Source organism: Lepidochelys olivacea (assembly GCF_965140295.1).
Source record: "Lepidochelys olivacea isolate rLepOli2 genome assembly, chromosome: 6".
In the NCBI taxonomy this organism is placed as follows: Eukaryota; Metazoa; Chordata; order Testudines; family Cheloniidae; genus Lepidochelys; species Lepidochelys olivacea.
In genome coordinates this window covers 37,837,765-37,857,884 of record NC_140416.1, presented here as the reverse complement: position 1 = coordinate 37,857,884, position 20,120 = coordinate 37,837,765, and the positions used below count along the sequence as shown (strand labels likewise).

Below are 20,120 nucleotides of genomic sequence, written 5' to 3'. Positions count from 1 at the left end.
TATTTTGCAGTTATTATCATAAATGCATTGAGAACAGTGATGACTGCATATTGACTCAGGAGGATCATATTGCCAAGCTCTTTTTGCTGATGTGAAAAATTAATCCTGTCATCAGTATATATGGCGAATATCTATGTAGGTACAGAGAGATGTACATCTTTGAATAATAGTTATCTGAAAGTAAAATTATGTATATATTATATACATAAATCTACATCTGTTTGAATAGTTATATCATCTATTCCTAAGCTGCTTTCTCCAAGAAATTCTCCACTCAGAGCAGCCTTCACTGATGATCATCTCAATTCTGATTGTATTTCACTTTTTTTATAAAGGTGCATTATTTTCTATTTTATCAATGCAAATGAAATTAATGAAAATGATTTCAGGCAACATTTTTAAAGAAAACAGACCATAAACTGTGTAAGTATAAGAACGGTTAGAAGCCAGAACATAATCACTTATTGGAATCTTAGTCAAGTTATAATTTCCTCAGTATTGATCAAAAAGACTCAACTAAATTCCTGTTTATTGGGATGAACTTCTGGCAGGTATAAGTCCTATATACAGTACACTGCATATACAATCATGTTGCGGGATCCAGTTTCCATATAAACAAGACATTCCTCCCTGTGTTTTAAAGATTGCGCTAAAGTATTAGTATGATTCTTAAAACATATTGAGGTCTCATTACACCTCAAAATGGAAGCTGACATTTCTTTGGCTGGAGGACAACCATGTTGTAACTTGATCCTTTTACATGGATGTACTTTTAGTGTAGACAGCACTTCACTTAAATTTTTGGTCAAAACAATGAGGCTATGAGGTTTTCTTGAGTGTTTCAGAAAACATTGCTCTTTGATTTACTAGTGATATAAAGCTTGGGTAGTGGCTACAATCTAGGGGCTTGATTCCCCTTTGGAAGCATGTAGGCTTGGGGGAATCAGTTGAAACATAGTGGCTGTTCTGCATGCTTCCTCCCTGTTCTTGAACTGCTCCCTGCCTTCTCCTGAACATCACACAGTTGAGATTCCACTTCAGCTCAGAGGCTGGAAGGTGGCAGAAACAAGGAACTCTGGCTATACACCATGTGAAGAAAATACTATAGTAAATTGTAATGGAGATTAATGGTAGTCCAACCAGAATTGCTCCAAATTGCTACATTCATGTACCTGCCCATTTTCTCCCACTGCAATAATTAAGATAGATATTCATTTTGTTTTTTAGAAATGTAGATGGAAAGAGGGTAAGCATAATAGCATTGAAATTTTCTTCACATAAAATTAAATGTTACCTTTCTTAAACAAGAGATCCTAATCAAAATGTATACCCTCATAACTCCATGTTCCATTCTACGCTATTTCATCTAGTAGCCAGTTCAGGTTCTTTTTACCTGATATAGTGTACTTCACTGAATTGTTTTGTCAGATGCTGTCAAGCCAACCTACCATTGTTAAAGAAAATCAAACTAAATCATTTTGGCATGAGCCTTCCAGGAATAAGGCACAGAATATGAAGAGTTTGATGACATCAAGGATTTGATTTCAATATTGTAAAAGACTGCCTGTCAAAAATGTATTACATTCTTTCAGATAATTTCAAGAAATAAATGGGTTTAAAATTCTGACAGTACACTTTAGGTAAGGTTTTGGGTTATTATTTTAAAATTATCATTACTTTGGCTAAAATAATACTTGAAATGAAGTTCCTTTTAAAAAAAAATCTGAATATTGATAATGTGTAGAAACATGAGAAATCAAGTAATAAGATCTTCATACTGCACTGAATTTAAAACTGAACAATATTATTGCAAAATGAAGTAGAAGATGAAATTCCTGAATCTGAATATACTACTAGACATTTTAGTTTACAAAATTCTGCCAATATTTGTCACCAGTTAATATTAAGTAGTCCTGGTTGATATTGACTGGTCAGTTTGGAGATTGGTGCATGAAGATAATGTAGCAAACATCACCAGAAAACTGAAAAATACTAACTTCTAGATAATGTGGTTAGCTCTGCAGTATACTGTATCTTTCATATTTTAACAGAATTAACTTTCTGTTTATTGACAGGGAGAGAGAATTTCCATTAACTTCCTCAATACTTTGACACTTGAAATGTTGTAATGCAATGTTTTTGCAGTTCCTTTTTAATAAGCTGAAGTCTCATTCATTTTTATTTAAATAAGTTATTCTTTTGTTTAGAAATATTGATACCAATTTGTAATGTAGTTGTGTTGCACCACTGGAAGAGCATGAAACAAAGCCATGTGTGTAATTAAAGGTCACTTGGACATATTGTAATGGACTACGGGTCAGTGCTACAGCATGAAATGCCCTTGTTCAGTCTGTAAATAGATGGGTCCGTTTATCTTGTGTTTCCCATACCAAAAAAGGACATTGACACATTCCCAGTTTATTAATATAAAAAATACAAATTATGAACAAGTTGAGTAGACTAAAAGGTATCTCTTTGATACACATATTGTTAGTAAGAATAGAAAATACCTTATGTATCTAAGAGCATGTCTATCTACACTGGGAGTTATTTTTGAATAGCTATTCCTAATTAAATATGTCTGATTGACACGGTGTGTAGATGCTCTTATTCTGGAAGAAGAGTTCCTTATTCTGAATTAGTGTAATCAAGTGGATTAAGTTTAAGAGTAATAAGGCACTTGCATTATGGAATAAGAGTATCTATACATGGAGTTAGTCAGGAATAATTAATCTTCTTTAAATTCACACCGTGTCTTATTCCAGACTAACTTTCTTTTGTAGGCAAACTCTTAGTATAACATATATTCCATACAAATGTTTACATATGCTTAATAATTTGGGAAATAGTGGAAGACTTCCCTTTCCCTGTTAGTTTAATATTCATTAATATCAGGACCTGACAACCGGCAACAGGCAACCCTATTACTTTTGGAGTGATACCGTCAACAAAGATAGAACTTCAGTAAAATTCTAAAATTTGATTTTAAGCCACTCAAAATCACTGATGAGAAAATATCCTTTTGTGGAAAAACTCAATGCATTTATTGTAATTCGGGTTCTTTGGAGCTGGCTCATTTGATCCAAGCTACCTTCATAACGGGGATGAGGCCAGTGGCTAACCACAGTTTTCTTATAAAGCTTTTCTTCTTGCTTTTTTGTATCTTTGAGCCCAAGTCCTGGTGTGGGAGGATAGGTGACTCATCAGGAAGCAATTGATGGTGGTATTTTCAAAAGCAGCTAAGGGAGTTAGGCACCCAGTTCTTATTCTCAATGGGAATTGAGTGCGAGCTCCCTTAGCTACTTATGAAAATCCTATCTCAAAAGTTTAAATGCCTAAATAATATCAATATAGAAGTATAAACTATACAAGCAACTCTCTTTACAAACAATAATTATGTCTCACCACAGCCCCGTGAGGTAAGGAAGTAGCATTATATCTACATTTTATATATGGGTAAACTTAGGTAAAGGAAGGCTAATGAATTGTCAGAAGCCTAACAATTGAAAATCAGTGGAAGTTGGGTGCTAAACTCCATTAGTCTCTCTTGAAAATCTTGGCCAAAGTTGCCATCAATATCTACAATGATATTGCTTTGAGCTGTACAGGAATTCTTTCAGAGAAATGGGTCATAAAAAGATAGTATGGAACTAAATATTTGAGAAGTAAATTCAACAACCTGCAAAGGTACACATTCCCAAACTGAGGACTGACTATGGGAAAGTACTATTAAAGGATTTGTCAGTTATACAGAATATTGAAGAATTGTTGTAGTTGAAAACCCAGTCACCTGTCAAGGGAAAGAAAAAATAATACTGAGATTTGGTCTAGAAAGGCTTAAAATCAAATGTCCCTAGCACCTGAGTTGGCTATTGTTACACTGTTGACTTAAAATGAATAGTTCCACCTACTTCTTCTTAGTGTATGTGCAACATGCCTCAGGGACACGTGACCAGGATTCGTCACCAAATTTGGTCTGCTGGTTGGATCATTAGCTTCCCCGGTTGGGCTGGGTACTGACAAGGAGTGCAGTGTGAACGCTGATCCATGCCCCCCATTCCTCCTACTAAATAAGCAACACCACTTTATTCAGGAAGTCTACTGGAATGGATGGAAGAACACAATTCAAAAACTAATATTGCAAAAGAATTTCCCATACCACTTGCCTTAAATGTTGATAACAACCCATTCTGGGAACATAGCTTCAGAATTCCCAGCAGGAGGACTCAGGAAACCATCAGGGTAGAGTCTTGCTGTCTCAGAATACTAATTACAGCCCTTTTATATAACACTCTTTGGCTTGAAAGATTCCATCACAACAAAGTGGTAGGAAAACTATACAATGGAATCATTTCATCCATTACTGGAATACAACCGCCTCTTATGTGAACTGTGACAACTGCTTAAGAGAACACAACAACACTACATAATTGTTAAGGAGAGGTAGTGAATACTTTATCCAACTGAAACTTCAGCAACAATGTAGATATAAAAAAATTAAATTCCCATATTGTAATTTGGCCAATATAGAATTTTTTTCATACTGAGTGACTGTAAGTGGTCAGAGACCTCAATTTTTCATCTCGTTAAAATGTGTCATCTCCCTTAGAACAGTGCTCCTTAATCCTATGCTAATGTGTTGTTTTGCTGACTTAGAAGAAAGAGTGCCCCCTATTGAATATCAACATCTCTTCATTCAAAAATACAATAGTATTCTTTGGAGCTTTTTGTGTTAAGGATAGCCTTGACCTTTCTTACCTTGTGAGATTTGACAGAATCACAGCAAAAACTGGTATGACTTCAGGACAAAAAAAAAAGATAGGGTACTCCATGCTATTTTTTTTTAAAAAAACTGCTTTACAGCCACCATTCAAAAACATTGCTTCTTTATCTAGCATAAATTGTGCAGGGAGAGGCAATATGGAGACAAACTCTATATTCTGGGATTCAACAACTTCAACCAAAAAGTTGTTGGCTACCATCAGTAGATCCTCCCATCAATGCAACGGTAAAAGAGACAATAATTAAGGCATGAATAAACATATAACTTATACATTTAGATTTTGGCTACTTCAAGTTTACTGCTATTACTCTCACCTCTATTTTCTGTCTCCCAGTTTGACTTTAAAAAAACAAAAAAAATTGGTTCGTTTCCTGTATTTTTTAGTGGCAATTTTATAAAGGTTGCTTGTTAAGCAATTTAAAGTTAACATTAATCACTTAAGATCAGTTCGTTTGTAATACCTGGCTGTGGGCACACCAGGCCCTTTAAGATGAGACAAAGATTACTTGTTGCATTAAACAGAGGCTGCCTGGCCTGCTTGTCCAGTATAACTCTGGGATGTCATCTCTTAACAATGTTAGCTTGAATTTGAATGCTGTCAGCATGTAAAGGTTCAGATCTTCTGTTGGCCACAAACCCCTTCACTTCAGACACTTTGAAGCAGGAACAGTATGACATGTAACTATCACTTCTAAAAAAATGACTAGGGATTTTGGATGCCCAACTTCTGAGACAGCTTTGAATAGTCTGATTTTCAGAAGGTGAGTGCTCAACACTTAATGAAAATCATTCTCTTTAAGGTTCTCTTAACCTTATTATCAGGTTCAGCACCTAAAAATTAAGGCACACAAAATCAAGTTACTTTTTTTTTTAATTTTGGCTGTTGTCTGTTTAACCTTCCTTCCTAGACCTCTAGGCTCTCCTCCCCCCCACGCACTGGGAGCAGTAGCAGCGCTATCATTAAAGTTGCAAATTAGTTTCCATTAAAAGTGCTATTTTAATACAGTTAATAACTGCATGAAACATTCACCTTTGGGACTGACTTTTCTGAATGGCAGAGCTCTGTCCAAATAAGATTTATTTATTTTAAGTTTGAGCAAAAACCATTCAATCATATACGTGAGATGAGTGTATGTGTTGGCTGGGTGGGGAGAAATAAATTTCACCTTACATTGAAAAAATAAATCTTACCTCCTTCTCACTTTTTGTTTAAAGAAAAAAACAGCTGAAGTGGCTAAAGTTTGAAAGTTGCAAGTTGGCTTAGAAATACTCTTCTGCGTCCTTATTCTGGAGGAAATTGGCTTTGATATGACCAAGTTGTGAATGAGAGAATCAAATACTGAGTATATCTACTGGAGTATTTTTCTGTGCTAGTTTAGGGGGCCTCTCCCAGCATCTGCAGAAGCTTCATTAAGTGTTGGAACTGTGTGTGTGTGTGTGTGTGTCTGTCTGTCTGTCTGTCCAATGGACTAAGGTAGCAGCAGAGTTCTGCTGGCCTTGGTCAAGAATAACAGTGTCCCAGTGGCATCTAGCCAAATAGTTCCAGCTTTTGGAAATTGCACACTTTATTTGCAATTTTTTGCAAGACCGCATATAACTACACACATAAGAGGACTAGCTCAGACCTGTAACATGGGTGTCCTCTGCATCTTGGACCTCTCGCTAGGTCCTCACATCCAAACTATATCTAAATCTTGCATAACGTCTGTAAGATGGCCTTTCCTAGCCATCCACACATCTAGAACTCTCATCCAAGCTCTCATCATTTTGCATTACAGCAACATCCTTTTTTCTGGCTTTGAAAAATACAATCTTCTTCTACTCATATCCATTCAGAATGCTGCTACAATGATCGTTCTCCTAGCCCATCATTTTGACCATGTCTCCCCTCTTTTGAATCTCTCCACTGGTTCTCTTCCACATCAAACGTAACCTGCTTGTATTCACTTTCAAGACCCTTCACAGTCAGTGCCCACCCTACCAATTATCTCTCATTTGCTATCGAGCTATCAATGCTCTCTTCCAATCAGCCCATGATGCCATGTCCACTGCCCATTTGTTAAATTTTCAAACAAACAATTTCATGCTTTCTGCCATGCTGCCCCTGACACTCGGGATGTGCTCACCATAAGTATCTGCAAAGCTACTTAATTATCCACCTACAAATTCCTCCTCAAAACTCTTCTAGATGCCCACAAAAAGCTTGATACCAGTTAAGCTGCTAATGTGCAGTGACCACTGCCTATCGTGCTGACCAGTATTGTCTCATTATTTATTTAGACTCCCCTGACTTTATCCATCTGTTGTCTCTTGTCTTATACTTAGATTTTAAGCCCCCTGGTGTGGGGGCCATCTTTTATTTCTCTATTTGTACAGCACCTAGCATAATGGAGTCCTGGTTCATGACTAGGGCTCCTGTGTTCTAGATAATACAAATAATTACTACTATTACTAATAAGGTTCTGTCGTTGAACCTTAACATTGCCATACCCTGCCTTTTGAGTGTTTAACTGAGCAACCTGAAAATTGCATGATCATTTGGGTGGGGAGGAGTGTACGGGCAGTATTAAAGCTCTTTTTTGGGGGGAGGGGGAACTCTGGCATTACAAATATTCTGGAAAATACTGCTGGCTCCATTTACCCTCGTTAGCTTAGGAAGCTACAGATTGTCTTTTCTGAATTTGCAGTGTCCACTGGGAAGGGGAGAGAATGGAAGTAATTTCTAGGGTTCAGCAGGGAGTATTTATACCTTTGACCTGCTTTGGCAGCTTAAAGTTGTCGTCATGGCTGCTATCTATATAGGTCCACCAATGAAGGCTGCCCTGGGGATGTACTGAATCAGCACATTCATCTGGTCAGTGCTTCTAATGCTTTTGAGGTGAGGTATGGTGGGGCTGGGCTGGGCAGTATGTAGGTTTGTTTTGCTATTGCAACACCCCTTCAGTAGGCTAGGCCTTCTGCCACCAGAAGCTTTATAATGTGAGTTATATGAGGTTCTGCTGCTGTAACCTGGGGGCAAATCTATCCTGCATCTATAAGTATTAAGACATATGTATGTTAAGAAAAATGCACCAGTGCTAAGTTTGTAATTTAAGTGCTTCCTAATACTGTTAAAATATAGTTTTGTTTACAGAGAGAGAAATTATGATAAGGAAATAAGAAAAAGAGAATGAAATGTTGGAATTTAGGTCTGCCCTTCAACAGTACCATAGCCATGGGCTGTTTCTGCTTTGTCTGCATCATTGTCTAAACTAAAAATAACATTCCCATAGCCTTATTGTCAAAGTTGTTATAGCTACTCCTTTAATTCTGTTTAAAAATGGATAGAGGGAAAGGCAACATAAATATTAAATGTGTGCAGATATTTCAGTAAGTAACTAACAAGAGATTCCTGATGCTCTGAAGTGCTGCATAGTTAAAAGGAGTCTACATTTTACTTAAGTAAAGAGGTGTTTAGTAACTGCAGATTGTCTTAAATATATTTTTGTTTATTTTGATTTTTGTTTAATTATTTAACTACTACGCATCATTAAAGTATGTAACTATTTTTAAAATGTATATTTAGACTAACTCTGATGCCAATAAAATTGAAAATAATTCATCCATATAAAGCTATACTAAAAGTTGTTTGATTTATACTTCTGTCTTGTTTAAGATGTATACTTTATATGTGTATAGATTTATATTTCGGTACCATATTATAGATGAAGTAATCATCCCTTTTAATTCATAACTAATATATACTTCTCATATTACTCATTAGGTAAATGAAAATACATTTGATTTGTTGGTTTTCTTTTAATAAGGTCCTTTTTCTTTCCAGAATAAGGAGATAATAAATATTGCCACATTAATAAACAATTGAAATCCTATTGAACAATGAAAGATTGTGCTATGTGAATATTCTGTGGGATGTGCAGAAGCAGAATGGGCTCTTGCATTCTGTGTGGCCCTCGACAATAGGAGATATCTTTTTAAGGCTATGTGGGGGAACCAGCTATGCATCCTGCATAAAGAACGCAGCTCTCAGTTGGCTAGCTATTGGGCCTATGTCTTCCCGTTGCTGGCCATAAAAAGAGCATTCTGATTGTGAAGGGGCCAACAAGAACAGGTCCAAACTACTAAAATGATCCAAAACTGCAAGATTGGGTTTAGCTGTATCTTTGTAGTAAGGTTCAAAGGCATTAAGGTCACACGTTCACTCTGTTTTTGAGAAGATTTTATTATTAATTGGTTATGCGAATGAATAGTTACAACAGGCACATTGGTGTTTTTCAGCTTACTGGTTTAACTGGTATTGTTGGTGTAATTATTGCAAGTACCTAATATGCTTAGGTTTGGACTTTCAAACTGTGCATACAGTTTGGCCTGTGTACCTTCGTGCATCTGCACTTGCACGCTCTCAACTGCCATCTTGATTTGCAGACATATGTTTATCTGCATACCCAAATCAAGAGTTGTGTGTGCAAGTCACGGGCATGCCGTATCTCAAAAACTGGCTCCTAAAACCTTTTGTCCAGTTGTGCTGTTTTAACTTGTGTGTTTTGAAATGATGTAACCTTTTACGTTGATCTAAAAGATTGGTATTAGTTGAAGATAGGATAATACAAGAGATAATTGAAACTGAAGTGCTTCAACTGTTGCTTTGGTAGACAGTTGATAGATTTGAGTTCATATAAATAAAGCTAAGAAAAGAAAGCTGGTGAATGCTTTAGTTTTCCTATTACAATATTCAAAGTAAGGTGATCAGTTTAATCTACTGCAAAGTGCATAGCATCTGTGCAAACGAGTATTGCTTTCCAAATTTTTGAATCAAAGGCAAACAGTATTTACTAGCCCAAAGGGAAAAACAGGTGTGAAACCAAGAATGTTATTGAAGTAAAAATGTAGAAATCTTAATAAAAATATGAATAGGTGTAGTGTCATTTGTATTGAGACAAAAGTGGTCTGTAATAAGGAATTGTTTTACACATATCTAGAATTATTTTGTTAGCAATCCCTTTAATTACACAAAACCCGCAAAAAAATGTATATTTCTGAAGTATCAAGAAAATGTTTTGCCCTTCATGTAGTTGATTATCATTTACAGGGAAAGTAAGGATCTACATAAGATTGCATTGATAAATGGTTTAAAATAATATTTTGAGCTGAATAAAAATGTTGCAAAAATACTTGCTGGCTTGAAAATTACACTAGCTATTCTTGTTTCAAATTTTGTTTGATATATTGTTCTGTATGATTTTATGGTAAACATATTATTCCTTGAACAGGAATAGAGTAAGCTGCCAGGAAGGGGTTTTGTTGTCAGAGTAGTTCCCGCCTCATGTTTTGTAAGAGATTTCATGGTCCCATTGTAAAGAGTGGATGATTTAAAACGTGTTCCCAAGATAAACTTTCCCATTGTCATTAATGAGGATGGATAATACTGAGTGACAACTGCATTAGGAATGACACAGAAAGAGCTGTTAGATTTGTCAGAGCATATCACTTCAGGCAATGAAACTTGAGGACATTCTTTTTTTGTAATTTTTTGCTACGTATTGTGAGGACCAGGGCTTGTGATTACTCACACAGGTGTATTTTACAGTTTTGTTGATGTAATAGTTAGATAGCTTTTGAAAAGTTATTGGTGGTAAATATGGTCTGTATACTGTCATATTTAACCCTAACCCACTTCTGATGATGCAGTGATTTCTTCTCTCAGAAGTTATTCAACAACAAATATTCTTTTAATTGATTTAAAAATATCAATTAAAAAAGATTTCTTGAGTGAAAACTGGCTTATTTTATGATATATTACTGAATGAGAAATATTTAAATTCTATATCTACAAAAATGATTTTTAAATATTCATGTAAAAAGATATACCCCGCATTGCCACAACAGAGCTTCTGGGATAAAGATTTAAAAATTGGGACACTAATGCATGTAATTTACATTAACTTTAAAAATAACATTTCCTCATACAGAAATATTTTTTTAAATATTTATCATTGAATAATAATGTATGACTTTTTCTGGTGTTTAAAATCTCTCCAAACTACAACATGCCTATCAATTTCCATTTTGAACATGCAATTGGTCACTTTTTCGCCTTGATTCATTTTGCCTGGCTGCCAACCAAATTTTGCCTCTGTATACATTCTTGACACTAATAATGACTGAGTTTCTGTTCGTTTGCGTGCAAGATTTCCCAAGCGGCAGTTTGGGGCTCGGATAAACTATCTATCATGATTGCATACAACTAATGTGCCTCAACCAAATCAGCCAATGATTGAAATTACATTTGACAATTCACCTCTCCTTGGTATGCCTGAGGTGAACATAGCTACAGACCATCCCCGGAAGGGCATAGCAACTCCTCCATATGCTGGGGAGGATCCTTTTTATTTATGTCAAGAGACTTTTAGAAAAGCATGTACAGGCAAGGTAGATTTTTTTTTTAACTTCCTTGTTTTCAGATATATTGCTGCTTCTTTTTCCTTAGCAGAGCATTTTATTTTTGCAAGATACTATTAATTCATTAAAACCTTTAAATGCTTGCTTGTCTTATTAGAAACTGGTGTAGGTTATCCAAGATAATATGTGTACATAGGTTTAAAAATGAAAAAATCATTTAAGACTTCATTTGTTGTCTGAGAATATTCTTTTATTAATAGAACAAATGATAGTCAAATATCAGACAAAATGCCTGTTGCTCTGTTGATCTTTATCAGAGTTTACACCTGCTTGAAGCATTTTGATAATACAGAAACTGAGAAAGAATGGCAAGAAAAAACCTGCCTCTGTCAAACACAAATTCTTTTAAAATTAGATTTCAGAGTGTATTTTTATTTAAATGGTTGCTAATTTTTTATTGATTCATTAAAATGTCTCCTGCAAATATGAAGAGAATAAACCTTTGATTTCATATTAGTATTACTGAAATATCTCTCCAAAATAAAAGCCTCTGTTGAAGGTGCTTTCTGCAGGTTTTCAACCTTTTTACATAGAATCTGTTTTGTAACAGTTACTTCAGTAATAAACTGAAGAAAATTTGAAATAGTCTCTTTCTTCACAAGTGCTGTATTTTGGCTGAAAATCATCCTTGATGATGAGAAAATAATAAACATTTTCAAAATGCAAAGTTTAAATGTAGTTCAGCTGACAAAATCATACTCCCAGAAAGATGGAGGGTAAGGGGGAAGAGGACACTACTCTTTGTTTCCTCTTATGGTTACAGTGTATTGAGTGAAAAGATACTTTCTGGTAAAAACAAAAACAAAAAAAACAGTCCTAATAAAATTGAGCATATTAAAGAATTAAACCCTAGAGTATCTTTTGCTACCTTTTATTATTTTTGTGTAACGACACATGTTGCACATTGTACATTTGCTGCAAAGACTAAAGATATAAAATCGAGATATCCCCTTAAATAACTGTGCACTGCTTCTGGCGCTATGAAGGGAAGTTGCATGTGTGTATATGAGTGCAGAATGTAGTCGATGACTATTATTCTAGTTCTGTTACAAACTCATCAATTCACAAATCTCTCATTTTTCAGAAATCAGATACAATTTTTCTAGGGCTTTTTTTTTCTGTAGATTAATTTCAATTTAAGTTAATGATGTTCTTGATGTTCTTGACAGCTTCATATAATGTATATGCATTTGTCCTTAGATCTGGGGGCAAAGCTAGCTATATGGTATCATGCTTCTAGTAGCATTTACAGCTCACAAGTCCAGAAGACCAGGACCCTGTTACATATGTAAATCATTAAGCATAATCATCCGTGACTCTGAAAGCAGGGAGGAAATAAGTCTGCCACACAATCATGGATAGTTGACTTGTTCCAGTAACAGTGTAGTAAACCTACACCAAAACATATCTTATTTCCCATACTTATCTAGTTATTACCATTGACTTTCTTCACCTGTGCCTCCTCTCTTACTGTTTGAAAGTAAACATTCGTCCTGTACACAATCCTGGAATGATCATTCTTTTTCTGAATAACAACCCAGAACTTGGTGTCTTCTATTTCATAAACAGTATGATAGATTTCTTATCCTTCCACTGAGTGAGTGACTGGGGTAAGGTTAAGAAAAAACAGAATTTTCTTGTTTCTTTAAAGACTGTCTCCTTCTCTTGCCACCAAAACGTGATTTTGCTATTTGACTTAAAGTCTTATCAAGCATATATACTGTTCGTCCTCTGTGTTGGAAGTGCAGTTATGGTCAGAAAATAACTACCTAAAAATTACACCTTTTTCAACTGAACTACTTCCTGGTATGTATTAAGCAGTAATAATTCTAACTTTACTTGCTAAAATAAGTTTTTAATTCTTTCTCTCCTGTTATCATCATTGAGCCAATAGAATTATGGGAGAATGACTAGGATTATTTTTTAGCTTGCAGATCATCAACAGTGTGCAAGCCAGAAAGAACACATCTTGACTTTCAAGCACTGATTGAGTTTCAGGGCTAGCAGTTAGAGAACACTTTTTTACTTCTGAACTGAATGAATCTGATCCAAAGTCCTTGAGAGAAAATAAAAATGAAGTAATACAATGCCAATTTAAGAGACATTTATCAAAGTGTAATTGCATTATGTATCCAAGAGAATGGGAAGCTGAACTTCCATGAAGGCTGGAAGTTACATTCTTAACTTTTCAGCATCCCCAGTATGTTGGGTTTTTAGAGCAGGGTTAGTTTGCTAATTATTATAAACATCAGTCTGCTTTAATGCAGAATGCACTATAGTTGTAGCTGTGTCAGTTCCAGGATATTAGAGAGACAAGGTGGGTGAAGTGATATCTTTCATTGGACCAGCTTCTGTTGATGAGAGAGACAATCTTTGGAGAAGAAGTTGGTCCAATAAAAGATATTACCTCACCAACCTTGTTACTTTAATGCTGATTTTCACAAATGTTCGTATTAATTGGTCCGTGATATATAGTCAATAATGTGTACTCTTGACTTGATCACTTTCTCTACATTCTGGTCTGAGGTTTTCATTCAATTTTTGCCATCTATCAGCTTTCCTGTAGTGACTTCTATTTTAGCTTCTTAGACTTTTTTTCTGTTACCATTTCCAGTATATTTTCTACTGAACTGTTTCTAGGAAAGGATATAGGGTATGATAACACCATACCAAGAATACCAGATAGCACCATTTGAAAGGAATAGGCCCTCAGCTTAAAAATATCCAGTTTTTCTGTTTTATTTTGGATTTTGGCCTAATTGATCTTGTTACTTACCCATGAATGGGTCTGAAGTGGGTGTGTTTAAGTAAGAATAGGATGAATTTTGTATTAAATACTTGTAGATTTACCAATATGTTCTGCTGTGGTTTACTAAACTCCATGTACCCTGTACCCCATTTCTTAAGACATTCTAAAAATATAGGTGATTTTGGAAACAAAACATAAATAAAGTAAACATTTGGTAGCTATTACAAATATCACTTTTGTTAGCAAGTAAATCATGGTATCCTGATATGTATTTGAGTCATCTAGTTAGAATTGTTAATAGGCACCTGCTTTATTTATTGCAGAGCTCGGTTTGAGATTATTGAAGAAATAAGTTTGTTGGTGTTTTAGGGCCATATTCTGCTATCACTTGCATCCAATTTACCTTAGAATTTTGCATAATTATGTCCAGTGAACTATATAATGAAGGTCTTTCATATAACATAGTTATACAAGCAGATTGTGCATCATAAAGGAGGTGTGCAGCTGCCCAAAATGAACAAAATAAACTTGTTCTGTTTCAAAAAGTAATCAGACTTTTTGAAAAGTCTTACATGTGCATTAATGTTGACAGGCAGCTTTAATTATGTACTGACTTCTAACATTCACTCTGTTCATCTTCTCATGCCCAGTTATGCCTTCAGCATCAACTAATTATAACCTTAGGATCACTAAATGTGTATATATGCAATTACAAGAGTCATTGAATATTACTAGGGCCCTACCAAATCCACGGTCCATTTTGATCAATTTCACAGCCAGAGTGTATTAAAATTGGTCAATTTTACATTTTCAGATGTTTTTGTCTGAAATTTCAAGGTATTGTAACCATGGTGGTCCCAACACAAAAGGTTCCCAGAAGTGGGTCTTTTCTCTCCCCCGCGCTGCCATGCAAGGGAAGGACAAGTCCTGTCTCTCCCCAGCCCAGCAGGGACTTGCAGTTAGGTGTCCCCTGACTGGTGCGCTTCCAGGAGCAAGGAGATATTGGACTCACCTCCATAAGTCTCCTCCAACTGCAGGAACCTCCATTGCTGGGCAGGGAGCTTCCTGCAGCAGGAGTTGGCACTCAGAGGTGGGTCTGATCTCCACCCGCACCACCACCCCCAGAGCTGCCATGCAAGGGAAGGACAAGTCCAGCAGGGACTTGCAGCTAGGAGTCCCCTGACTGGGGCATTCCCAGGAGCAGGGGGATATTAGACTCACCTACACAAGTCTCCTCCAGCTGCAGGAACCTCCGGGGCTGGAGCTTCCTTCAGGAGGGGGAGGAACTCCAAGGTGGGTCTGATCTCCTCCAGAGATCAAGAGTGTCCAAGCAGGGGAAGGACAAGTCCTCTCCCTCCCCAGCCCAGCCAGGACTTGCAGCTAGGAGCCCCCTGGCTGGGGCACTCCCAGCAGCAAGGGAGAGATCAGATTTCACAGGGAGGGGCTTATTTCACGGTCTGTGACACATTTTTCATGGCCGTGAAATTGGTACGGCACTAAACATTACACTTTAAGATAAAAATCTGATTATTTGTAAATTCTTCACAGCAACATCTGTACATTAATCTAAACCGAATCCTTAGATTGCATAGTTTTAAACAGAAAAATATAGCCTTTAATAAAGAAGTGATTTTGATTTTTACATACAGTATATATTATATAGTGTATATTATTGGCAAGCATACATGACCTGATTACATTCAGTGTGGCAAACAGAGGATAATCCCAATCAGTAATATATATTCTTGGTGTTTCACAAGAGCTGATTTCCCAAACTTGAAGAAAATTATGAGCCAAACTGATTAGGAGCCCAAATTTAGATAGAAAAATGTGAATAAAAATTTGAAGCTCTTTAAGAAGAATTTATTTGAAGGCCAAAAAGCCATCATTCCACAATGAAAAAAGAGGATAACTTTGGCTGAAAGCACATTCAGGTGCAATGGTGAAGCGAGGGCAGTAATTATAAATTTAAAAAGCAATATATAACAAATAGAAAAAGAGGGAAATAGGTAGCAATCAGTGTAAATTTGAAGTTATGAAGTGCATAAAATTGATAAGGGAAGCTAAATATATCAAGGAAAAATCCATGGCTGGCAGAGATAAGGCTAATCAGAAGGAATTTAAGTATATTAGGAACAAAGGAAATCCGAGCAATGGTATAAGCCCATTTCTAGATGGTAAAATTGTTGTTAATGATGCAGCAAAGGGAGAAGTGTTCAATAAATATTTGTTCTATATTTGAAAAAAACAGGATGATGTACTTATATGAAGATAAAGAAGTACATTGGTAACTGATGTTTGACAACATATACTAGAGATAAACATTTTCAAATCAGCAGGCCCAGATAACATGCTTCCAAGAGTATGAAAAGAGTTGGATGATGAGATCTCCTGCTTGCTAGTGTTAGTTTTTAATAAATCTTGGCATACTGGGAAAATTCCAGAAGACTGGAAGAGTAAATGTTGTACCAATATTCAAACAGGATGACTCTGATAGCTACAGGCACTTTAGTTCGACATGGATCCTGGGCAAAATAATGAAGAAGCTGATATGGGATTCAACTGATAAATAGAGCTCTGACTTTGTCATGGAAGTCACGGATTCCATGACTTCCTGTGACCTCTGTGTCTTCTGCAGCAGCCAGTGTGGGTGGCCCTGGGGACAGCCACACAGGCCGCTGCTGGAGCGGCTCTGCAGCCAGCCGCTCGGGCAGCCCCACAGCCAACCGCACCGGCTGCTGCTGGAGCAGCCGTGGCCCCAGGGCCAGCAACATCGGCCACTGCTTGGACAGTCCCCAGAATCAGCTGCTTGGGCAGCAGTCCGGGGGGTGGCTGGGGCAACTGCAGCTCGGTGGCTCCCGGCAACAGTCTCGGGGTGGCCGGAGCAGCCACTGGTCCCCTGAGGCTCTCCTCTCTTCCCCCCTCCCCATGGGAACAGCGGAGCAGCTGCTGGCCCCCTGTGGCTCCCCCCGTCCCACGGCAGCGGCCGGAGCAGACACTGGCCCCCTGGGACTTCCCTTCCCCCCCCTGGCAGCAGCTGGAGCAGCCGCTGCCCCCCCCCCAGCTTGCCGCTCCCCCAGTGACGGCCGGAGAAGCCGCTGCCCCCACAGGGCTTCCCCGCCATGGCGGCAGCTGAAGTATCCGCTCGCCCTCACCAGGTCCCCGTAGGTTTCCTGCCCCACGACAGTGGCTGGAGTAGCAATGGGCTCCCTCGGGCTTTTCCCCTGTAGCTGCTGCCGTGGGCCCTAGGGGTTCCCTCCCCCTGCAGCACCCCCATCTCCCCCTTCCCCAAGATTCAATGAGTGGTATTTATGGTATAAGTCATGGACAGGTCATGGGCTGTGATTTTTTTTGTTTCTTGCCCTTGACCTGTCCATGACTTTTACTAAAAATATCCATGGTTAAATCATAGCCTTACTGATAAAGAATTAAAGGATCTGAATATAATTAATGCCAGTCAACAAGGTGGTATGGAAGATAGATCATGTCAAGCAAACCTTTGAGATTACAAGTATTGTTGATAAAGTTAACTGCACAGATGTAATATATTTAGACTTTTGTAAGGTGTTTCAGTTAGTACTGCACAACATTCTGATTAAAAATTATCATTATACAGTATCAGTAGAGCACACTTTAAATTGATTAAGAACTGGTTAACTCACAAAAAGTAGTTGTCAATGAGAAATCATCCTTGCATGGGGTTGTTTCTACTAGAATTCTGCAGGGATCAGTAGTAAGCCTGATGATGATCAATATTTTTATCAGTGATCTGGAAGTAAATAAAAAAATAATGAGGACAGAACTGTCATACAGAGTGATCTGGATCATTTGCTAACCTACACCCATTGAAACAAAATGTATTATAATACAGTCAAATGTGAAGTTATATATCTGGAAATAAAGGATGCAGGCCATATATACAGAATGGGGGACTAGATCATGGAAAGCAGTGACTCTGAAAAAGTTTATGGAGTGATGCTCTGGCAAAAAGGGCTAATAGATCCTTAGATGTATAAATGGGAGTGTAGTGGGGAGAGATATGATGATTTTGCACTATTGATGAGACTGATATTGTAATACAGCATCCAGTTCTGGTGCCCACATTTTAAAATAGATGTTGAAAAATTTGGAGAGGGTGAAGAAAAGAACCACAAAAATTATTTGAGGTCTGGAGAAAATGCCTTACTGTAAGAGACTTAAAGAGCTTGAGCTGTTTTTACCTTGTCAGAATGAAGACTGAGAGGTGACTTGATTACAACTTATAAGTACCTTCATGGGGAGAAAATACCAGGCATTAAAGAAGTGCTCTTTAATCTAGTGGAAAAAGGCATAACAAGAACCAATGTCTGGCTTCAGCTTCCAGCCAACTTCAAATTAGTAGACACAAATTTTTCAGAGTGAGGATGTTTAACCATTGGGACAAACTACCAAGGGAAGTGGTAAACTCCCTGTCTCATGATGTCTTCAAATCAAGACGGGATGCTTTTTCTGGAAGATATGCTTTAGCCAAATATAAGTTATTTGCTCAATACAGGGGTAACTGGATGAAATGTAATGACCTGTGATATACAGGTCAGACTGCATGATATAATGGTTTCTTTGGGCCTTAAACTCTATAAATCTATGTTACAGTGTGCCTCATTCAACTGATTGATATAGTCTTTAAGACTGGCAAATGCCAGAGTCTTACACAATGTGACATTTATGAAACACATAGTGTATTTAGTATGTATAACTGGGCTTTCCCATGATAAAGTGAAAAGTCACTTTATCCCAAGCCAACTCATAAAATGATTAAGCCCGTCTGAATGCTGTTTGTGCCCTGTATTTTAGACTTGGAAGGGATGGTATGTAGCCTTGAGAAATGTGACATGAATATCAAAGTAAGGCCTTCACCCCATACATACAGTAAATCTTTCATGTATTTTCACAAAATTGGCAGCCTCAGTAGAGAAATCCTAATGGAAAATCACATATGAAAATTAAGCTATGACTATTATGGTACCATAGTTAAAGTGCCCTAACGAGACAGATGAGGGAATCAAAGATGGTGAACTGGGTGGATGTAGTCTTGGTAGAAGTACTTTAGTCAGGATGGGATTGTTCCTTGCAAAATAAAAGAAACAAATATTTTTTCCCTTCCTTGGGTTCTGAGTGGATGTGTCTAGAGCTTTTTGTTGTTGTTGTTAAAGGAAAAAACAGTCTGACAAGGTAGCTGGGTAATGAACTGTGGATAAACATACTTGCATAGGACTCTATTCCCACCTTGATGTATTCGTGCCTTAGGGCTGCCTAGTCATTTGTGATTTCCCACATCCAAAGTAGCTACAGCATTTGGGGGCACTGGAGCTGACCGCAGTAATTTTTCAATGAATTAAACACTATAAGCAACAGGTAAAAGGTGGTGCAAATTTAGCCTATGATTCAAGAAAGAAAAGACTTCTCTGTCAATTTCTTGTATGTCTGGAAAAAATGAAGACAAACTCTGATTTTGGAAATGTAACAAACAAACCTCCCCCCACCCCCTCATTTGTCTCCAGCAAGGGTAATACGTATTCTTTGTCTAGCTGTGCAGGAAGGAGGACCATTAAATGTGGTTTAATTAGGCCACAGCTTTATTCCTAAATGTCTGAGAGTACTGGCAGATAAAAATGTACAATGCTGGTAATTCCATGATAATTTACACATACCTAGTGTCAGCCCTCCCCCTTGTCCATCCTGGTCCCCAGCCAACCCACTGCTGAGACCTCATACTCTCCCCTAAATGAGGGTTAAGGAGGGCTATATAAGAGGAAGGTAGTTGACTCCCTGCCATAAAAGTCATAGGAGCCCTGAACCTCCCCCCACCCCCCACTTTCTACTCTTTTAAAGAGTATCTCCTTTAAACCCTTTACCAGTCATTTTTATCCAATCACCGTATCCATTCGTACAGAGTATCCTGCATTGGACATCCACCCCAAGGAGGCACCAGCAGTTACTACCACTCCCAATATCTAGCTAAGTTCCCAGACATCCACTGTTGTCTTCTTTAATATCGGCCAAAAATGTATCTGCTCCCAAGTCTGATAGGTGGACCCTATCCTCCCTGAATAACTCTAGTGCCCTGTATGCTATGCTCTGATGAGAAAT

At 37.4% G+C, this 20,120-nt stretch overlaps 1 protein-coding gene across 2 annotated transcripts in view; it reads left to right on the top strand.

Moving 5' to 3' along the window:
- ELP4 (elongator acetyltransferase complex subunit 4) overlaps window positions 1-20,120 on the top strand; it is a 258,260-nt gene that overhangs the window by 124,557 nt on the left and 113,583 nt on the right. The window lies entirely within an intron of this gene.